We start from the raw sequence: 6,000 nt of genomic DNA, 5'->3' as shown, positions 1-6,000 counted from the left end.
TCACAAATCTCCAAAAAGCACTAAGTAGCTGAGATTTATAGAAAATGTTTAAGTCAACTGTGTTTACAGTAAGAACACAATAGGTCTTGAATCTATTGGAGAAGATGGTTTACAGATTACATAGAAAAACTATTACTTCATTCCAGTGTGGCTTTATCTTTGCCACCTGAAAAGGATAGAACTAACATCAGTCATCAGTAGGGAATCAAAGACCTACATGTAAAGTAAGCTGGAAAGGAAGCACCTAATGCTAAATGAATTTAGGTCTCTGCACACAAAGTAACTACACTTCAGCAGACTAAAGTAGCATGCAGTTATGATTATGATAAACTTTGAGCAATCACGAAGAGCAAGACATGAAGAATAAAACTGGACATAAGTAGATTTCCCGGTTTTCAAAAATGAAGAAAAAGTTCTATTGCATGTAACCCTGGCAAAATGTTAGCAGGGATTAGTAAACAGAAGTTCGTGAGCACTTGGAAAGGACACAGTGATTGCCAGAAGTCAGCATGAGTTTACTAAGGAAAAGACATGGCAAACTAACCTCATTCCTGTTAGGATCAGGGAAAAGAGGTAGCAGGTCTTCGGCATCCATGATTACTATTCATGTCTCTTTGACAGAGACAGGAATGGCTCAACAAAGAAGAGTGATTAATTTAAGGGCATGTCTTGAGCGAACAACAAGGAAACTTACCTGTGTTCCTGATTGGAAGACCAAGATTTCTAAACTGGGTCGGATTGCTTGAAAATTTCCTCCCCCACATGCAAGCCTCCAAACAGCCAAACCTGACATTGTAGCCAACAAAAGAAAAAAAGAAAAAAAATTCAAGATTAGGTGGGTGAGGAGAGGGACAAAAGATAATATATGGTATAGTCAGCACAAGGAAAGCTATAGGCTCCAAACACAGCTCAAGAATCTGTGGACCAACTGAGAGGGTGATATTCTGTAAAACGAAAGCTAGTAAAATCAACTTAATAAGTGACAGCGGTCATCTACAAAAGAACTTCATCCAAATCTGTTTGCAAATGTGTTTCTCAAAACTCTAAAAAGATTCCCAAACCTAAGAGGCCAAAATGTCTCAAGCATAATCAAGATTACCTGCTGATATCACTAATGGAAAGAAAGAGGTAATCCAATTGAATTTATTGTCATCTGACTGAGGAAATTATGAGTTAATGGAAGGGTGTTAAGCCACCTGGCATCAAGCGAAAGCAGAGCCAAAGAACAAGAATTTGGCTGGGTTTATCCAACATGATCCAAAATACAGTGATGGCTCTGATGGCAATTTTTGGTTAATATTTTGATGAGCCTCCCTCTAGTCTTTTTGTAAAGCATACTGAAGGAATTACATACATTTATCTTTTAGCCTAGCATAATAACATTTCCCCATATTATTAAACACTGCTCAGAAACAGAATCTTAACGGCATCACAATATTCCTTAATATGGAGATAATATAATTTACTTAACTACTGCCTTATTTCTTAGTTTAAAATTTTTTTTCATGATTTTCAATATTTTGCAAAACTGAAAAATCTTCGTTCTGCTTTGAATTATTTTCTCAAGACAGATTCTGGAAATAGAATGACAGGGCCAAAGAATATTAACATTTAAAAGCTCTTGACACATATTCCTAAATTGCTTTCCTCTGCTCTCTCATCAATATTAGTCTTCAAAACAATTAAATCTTTAATAGTTTAGAAGGTGAAATTACACCTCATTTTAATTCACATTTCTTAATGAAGCTGAACGTTTTCCCATATGTTTATTTGCCATTTGATTTCCCTCTTTTGTGAATTGTGTGTTCATGCCTTCTGTCCCATTAGTTTTAGTAATTTTTCTTATGATTTTGAAAGAGCTCTATTTGGTAAAGAAATTAAGCTTTTCTTTGTCATATATTGCCAATTTTTTTTTACCAGTTTTTAATTTCCTTTTAATATTATTTCTTAATGTTTTACATCTCTGAATAATCAAAATATTTTTCTTTCGCTCTGGTATTTCTTCTATCACTTTTTAATTTAAAAGCCTTCTTCACACTTAGATTTAAAATATTCTATTTGAATCGAGATTTCATTATGGTTTTATTAATAACGCTTAACACAGGATATAGTTTGAAGTATGACCTGAAATATGGATGGATAATTAAGAGGGAACTCGAAACCTGGAGCTTCTGGCTGAAGAGCGAAGGGTTCATACCCCACATGGGACACCCAACTATGAAGACCTGCACCTGGAGACTAGACCCCAAAACCTCTAGCTTTGAAGACCAACATGGCCCACACCCACGAGAACCCGCGAGGCTGGGACAAAATGAGAAACAACTCTGAACAGGGCTGGCGCTTTAACTCACCCACTCACTCCAGGGCCTTCCGCTGACGCAGTCCCTTGAAAAGTGCCTAGACTTTCTGTGAAAGAAAGTCATTTGCTAATTTTAAAGCAGTGGTCTGAAGGGCAGCAGCCAGCTGGGCTGCTCTCCGGGGCCGGAGGCTGGTGGGCGCCATCTTCCCGCCCTCCAGTAGCGCTGCTCCAGAGCCTGCAGGCACCATCTTTTTTTTTTTTTCTTTTCTCAGAGGGTAACATCTTTGAGCTCTCTTTTGCGCATAGTGTGCCAATATCTCCCGGAAGGGAGCTTCTACACATGTCTTCTGGGTGGCCCAGTTCGTACATCTCCTGACCCCGTCTTTGCAACCGCTGCCCAGGAGACGCCCCTTGAACTCCGGGCTCTGGTGGGCAGGAGTCCTGCACTCCTGGCTCCCACAGAACTGGAAGCACGGGAGATGGATCTTGGCAGCCGCCCCTCGCCCTCAGGGCACAGCCAGACAGCAACTGAAACACATCCCCATCTTTCAGAGAAAGAGGCCTATTTGTCTGTCCTGGGGCCTCGGCCGGAGAGGCCACTGAGCTCTGGCGTCGGTGCGGAGGCTTCCGAGGAGCGCGCTCTCAGGGTTCTAGGAGCCGCCATCTTTGCTCTCGCGCTGCGCGCCCAGAGCCCGCGATAACTCGCACGCGGGAGCCTTGATGCTCTTCTGAGGCCCGATTCTTACCCCTGTGCACAGGCGTCAGCTCCTGATGGCTTGGCTCTGAGGTCTTCTGCATGTTGTTGACTGAAAAAAAATGCACAACCTAAAAGTTGAGAATTTTGTTTCATTTGGCGGACTTTCTGAAGACTTAGCCTGGGAGGCAGCCTCGCAGGTTGCTCTCACCCACTGCTCTGAAGAGGTAAGGGAGGAGCTGGGATATATTGGGGTTTTTGCAACAAAGACCAGGTAGTCTGAACATCGAAAGATTACTGTTAATTAAAGAAAACCAGATATCTCAGATTAATGATTTTAGTGCTTTTTCTCTATGGGAAGATACAAGAATATGGGAAGATACAAGATGGGAAGATGAAAGAGTCTGGGTTCATTGAAATCATTCCTTTGATGTGCACCTTAACTATCTAGGGCAAGTACCCTGGTCTTTCCCATCCTGAGGCCCTCAGGGTGCACTACTGGAGGCGACTGCAGTGGCTGAGGGCTTGGTGGCAGGCAGCCTGTTGGTCTCCATCCTGAGTCCCCTCAGGGCTCACCATCCGGTGGCTGCAGTGGCTCAGGGCTTAGTGGCCGCAGCATCCTTTGTTTGCTGACTTGGCAAGTGGCATTCTTTGTCCACAGTGGGTCTCACAGCACTGGGCATATGTGCACTCTTTAAAAGCTCTTGCCTGAGGCTCAGGCTTTCTGTCAGCCCAAATCCAGGTGTGGACTGAAATCCTCCCCTTTGGGACACTGCCAGGTCTCGGCACAGCCTCAACGCCTGGGAGCCATTAAAAATAAAATTGGCAGCTGGGACAGTCACAAAGGTTTGAGAGACACCCAAGAGCTACAAGGGCAGGATTGAATGGTAAGGTTCATCCACGTGACGAACCACCTCTCCTTTAAGACTGCGAGAGGTGGCTGTTTCATCTAATGCACAGAAACCGACACAAAGCGGCAAGCAAAATGAGGAAACAGAAGACTATGTTCCAAATGAAAGAGCAAAATAAAAACCTGGGGAGGGGGGGGGGGGGGGGAGGAAAATGTTAATGAAACAGAGATAAGTAATTTACCTGATAAAAAGTTCTAAACTAATTTACATTCTCAGATGAGAAGACAGAGACTGTGTCAAATTCAAGTGAAGATTCACTGTCTTCCATAGCATTGATGGCTTTATTCAAAAGATCAAAGGTATGTTTTCAAAACTTAAAAAAAAATGGTTCTGAAGAACCTAGGGGCAGGACAGGAATAAAGACGCAGACGTAGAGAATGGACTTGAGGACACGGCTGGGGGTGGGGAGGGTAAGCTGGGATGAAGGGGAAGAGCAGCATTGACATATATACACTACCAAATGTAAAATAGATGGCTAGTGGGAAGCAGCCGCATGGCACAGGGAGATCAGCTCAGTGCTTTGTGACCACCTAGAGGGGTGGGATAGGGAGGGTGGGAGGGAGGCTCAAGAGGGAGGGGATATGGGGATATATATACATACAGCTGATTCACTTTGTTATACAGCAGAAACTAACACAACATTGTAAAGCAATTATACTCCAATAAAGATGTTTTTTAAAAAAAGGATCTGAATTCGTTTTTTCCACTTTCTTGTATTGCTAATTAGGTGTGTGGAACTAAAATTTACTGAATAAATCTTCCCTACTGTTAAGTCATATGGACCCTGCTCAGGCCCTACCCTGGCAGAGGCTCTGTGCCTCGGTGGCGGAGTGTTCTTTTTTCATTCGGGTTCAAGCAGGCAAATAAAGAAACTGAAGCTGAGATTGACACAGCACAAGCTTTATTCAGTGGCCAAAGAATGGAGAAGCGGGAACTAACTTCACAGATCAACTTCTCGCCCACCTGGCGTGAGGGATTTAATTTTAAAGAGTGAGGACAAAGTGGGGAGGAATGAGGCTAATGCTGGGGAGGCATACGCATTAGTCTACCGGGGAAGGGGCAGGGCTTTTTTCGAGGGAGTGGCGGGCGCTCCTCTTTTTATTCTTTTTGATCCTTAACATCTGGTCATGGCTGCAGGTAGGTGTGTCCTTTAATACGCTAATGTAGTAAAATCAACGTATAATGAGACTCGAGGTCTGCTGGAGGTCAGATTCCTCGCCATCTTGGTCCCAGATGATTCCATCTGGGTTTTTGTTTGTTTGTAGCTTCCTGTCTTAACTCTGGACCCCTTACCATAAAGATTTATGTTAACTCTTGCTAAAGGTGGAGGTTGGAGGGTTTTGAGCAAAGACCTGGAGCAGCTCTGACAACACTACCTTTCTTATTTATGATGCTTCCTTTATATTAAATTATTTTATGCAACAAAGTCTATTTGGGGCTAGCTACTCTTTTCCATCAAGCTATCAACCTATTTAATACCAGTATTACAGTTTTAATTATTATAGCATTTTAATAAAATATACGTATGGCTATAATCTCTCCACTTTCAAAAATTTTGTCTATTTTCTTCAGTTTGTTCCTTTAATTAACCTTTGAAATAACTTCTTCAGGTTCAAAAAAATCCCAATGAAATTTTAACCGTAATCTGTTTCATAAAGGGTCATCACTGAAACACCAGTATTCCATGACTAATACATAGAAATATAGCAATAATACTCAGTGCTCTTCCTGAAACCGTCAAATAACCGTGGTTTTGAGCTTTTGCTGGATAAAAACTTTTGATTATGAATTAGTTTCATAAATGCCTTGATGTTGTTAAAATGGTGCCCTAAAAAGTAGATATAAGTGTTCTTTCTAAAACCGTATCTTGCCTATTAAAATAAACACATAAACATTCTAGCATCAAAATATTGTCTTTTTAGGGGCTTCCCTGGTGGCGCAGTGGTTGGGAGTCCGCCTGCCAGTGCGGGGGACGCGGGTTCGTGCCCCGGTCCGGGAGGGTCCCGCATGTCGCAGAGCGGCTGGGCCTGTGGGCCATGGCCGCTGGGCCTGCGCGTCCGGAGCCTGTACTCCGCAACGGGAGAGGCCGCAGCGGT

The 6,000-nt window shown here is 42.9% G+C and overlaps 1 long non-coding RNA gene across 2 annotated transcripts in view; it reads right to left on the bottom strand.

Moving 5' to 3' along the window:
* Positions 1–694: 694 nt before the first annotated feature.
* Positions 695–6,000, bottom strand: part of LOC112405152 (uncharacterized) — a 30,424-nt gene continuing 25,118 nt past the window's right edge. For both annotated transcript variants that reach the window (XR_003004275.1, XR_003004276.1), the window contains 2 exons: positions 2,352–3,105; positions 695–786 (listed from right to left, as the gene is read on the bottom strand). This is a non-coding gene — a long non-coding RNA (uncharacterized LOC112405152). The remainder of the gene's footprint in view (positions 787–2,351; positions 3,106–6,000) is intronic.

This window comes from Neophocaena asiaeorientalis, unplaced genomic scaffold (genome assembly GCF_003031525.2).
Source record: "Neophocaena asiaeorientalis asiaeorientalis breed wild unplaced genomic scaffold, Neophocaena_asiaeorientalis_V1.1 scaffold171, whole genome shotgun sequence".
NCBI lineage: Eukaryota > Metazoa > Chordata > Mammalia > Artiodactyla > Phocoenidae > Neophocaena > Neophocaena asiaeorientalis.
This window is presented reverse-complemented; position numbering and strand designations above follow the sequence as displayed.